Source organism: Silurus aristotelis (assembly GCF_946808225.1).
Source record: "Silurus aristotelis genome assembly, chromosome: 7".
Classification (NCBI taxonomy): domain Eukaryota; kingdom Metazoa; phylum Chordata; class Actinopteri; order Siluriformes; family Siluridae; genus Silurus; species Silurus aristotelis.
In genome coordinates, this window is record NC_139580.1 from 1,749,249 (window position 1) to 1,751,748 (window position 2,500).

Sequence of the window (2,500 nt, forward strand, 5' to 3'; positions counted from 1 at the left end):
ATTAGAAAATGGAAGAAGCCAAACATGACTGTCAGTCTCCCTCGGACTGGGGCTCCATGCAAGATCTCACCTCGTGGGGTCTCAATGATCCTAAGGAAGGTGAGAAATCAGCCCAGAACTACACGGGAGGAGCTGGTCAATGACCTGAAAAGAGCTGGGACCACCGTTTCCAAGGTTACTGTTGGTAATACACTAAGACGTCATGGTTTGAAATCATGCATGGCACGGAAGGTTCCCCTGCTTAAACCAGCACATGTCCAGGCACGTCTTAAGTTTGCCAATGACCATTTGGATGATCCAGAGGAGTCATGGGAAAAAGTCATGTAGTCAGATGAGACCAAAATAAAACTTTTGGGTCATAATTCCACTAAACGTGTTTGGAGGAAGAAGAATGATGAGTACCATCCCAAGAACACCATCCCTATTGTGAAGCATGGGGGTGGTAGAATCATGCTTTGGGGGTGTTTTTCTGCACATGGGACAGGGCGACTGCACTGTATTAAGGCGAGGATGACCGGGGCCATGTATTGTGAGATTTTGGGGATCAACCTCCTTCCCTCAGTTAGAGCATTGAAGATGGGTCGAGGCTGGGTCTTCCAACATGACAATGACCCGAAGCACACAGCCAGGATAACCAAGGAGTGGCTCTGTAAGAAGCATATCAAGGTTCTGGCGTGGCCTAGCCAGTCTCCAGACCTAAACCCAATAGAGAATCTTTGGAGGGAGCTCAAACTCCGTGTTTCTCAGCGACAGGCCAGAAACCTGACTGATCTAGAGAAGATCTGTGTGGAGGAGTGGGCCAAAATCCCTCCTGCAGTGTGTGCAAACCTGGTGAAAAACTACAGGAAACGTTTGACCTCTGTAATTGCAAACAAAGGCTCCTGTACCAAATATCAACATTGACTTTCTCAGGTGTTCAAATTCTTATTTGCAGCTCTATCATACAAATAAATAGTTTAAAAATCATATATTGTGATTTCTGGATTTTTTTTTTTTAGATTATGTCTCTCACAGTGGACATGCACCTACGATGACAATTTCAGACTCCTCCATGATTTCTAAGTGGGAGAACTTGCAAAATAGCAGGGTGTTCAATTACTTATTTTCCTCACTGTATAAGAGCAAATTGAGACTTGTGGAATGATATGTTCAAAAAGCAGATGCTTATTCCCAGATGTCCGCAAACGTTTGCCATTACATTGTATCTGTTTCTCTTTCTGTCTGTGTCTCCATCTATCTTCTAAATAATGCCCAATGTTTGTGGACACCTGACGATAAAATCGGTTTCTTTTTGAACATTTTGAACTATTCCAAATTTTGTCTCCATTGTCTTTTATAATTAGCTCCACACTTCTGGGAAGATGTTCCACTAGATTTGTGTGGAGATGGTCAAGTTTGGGTCTCCTAGTGCAAGTGAAGGGAAAATTTAATGCTACAACATTGAGAGACAGTTTGGGGAAGAAGCACATCTGGGTGGAAGAGTCAGGTTTATTTATTTCAGTGTCTATCAGTGATCATGCTGTGAGTCAGAGTGTGTGATCCTCAGAAACACGTCAGCTTTATTCTGTAGAAGAGAAAACGTACGATCTGAAAAAGTGAAACTATTCATGTCACACTCCAATGCAGCTTTAAGAATGTGTCTGATCTTGTCTGAGCATGAACATTCTGACAGGAGTCATGAGGAGAAAATGACGCTGTCGCTTCGGTCGCGAGTCAACGTCTGTGTGAACGCCAGACTTTTATCTTTCCATCAGAGCAAAGAAGCGAAAGATTTCAGAGAGAAGAAACTCGAGCGAATCCATGCTGGTGATCAGGAGGTCTGGAGGACCAGGAGAGGGTGCTGTAGTGACCGGCGTCATGTGTTTGGTTTTGAAATTGAAAGGAGGTGAAGAATAAAGAGTTTCTCGTAAATAATAACAGAACTTTAATGGAGGACACTGAGTGTTGGAGTTTCCTACTGGAGGGAGGAATGGAAGTGTTTGGAAACCAGTTCAGGCTGGTGTAGGTGATGTGCAGTAGATATGTTCCTCAGAATCACATTCTATTTCTCAGCAGTCTGTCTGTCTTTATATCAGACTTATGCAGGGGGCGTGGCTTAGCAATCCCAAAGAGTATACAGAATGGAATGATAAACATGAGCTCTGAAAAAGCGTCACTGACTTTTTATCCATTTATAGTACATTGCATTTCCTCTACATTCCAACTATCTGAAGCATCTTTCAGGTGACTTTGTGCTATAAAAGTTAAATATAAATACACAGTCCACATGTAGTCTCCATGTGCTGTTATAATGAGCTCCACTCTTCTGGGAAGATGTTCCACCAGATTTTGTGGAAATTCATTCAGCTACAATTGTGTTAGTAAAGTCAGGTAGTGATGTAGGTCAGAAGGTTCCTGGGGTGCAGTCAGCATTCTCAAAGGTGTTCAATAGTGTTGGAGCTCTATAGCAGGAGATCTTCCACATCATCCACATCATGGAAAGCAGATATTCATTGTGCAT

General features: G+C 42.8%; 1 long non-coding RNA gene across 1 annotated transcript in view; it reads right to left on the minus strand.

Annotated features, from left to right (window-relative positions):
* Positions 1–2,500, minus strand: part of LOC310729248 — a 6,716-nt gene that overhangs the window by 3,414 nt on the left and 802 nt on the right. The gene's annotated exons all lie outside the window — the stretch shown is intronic.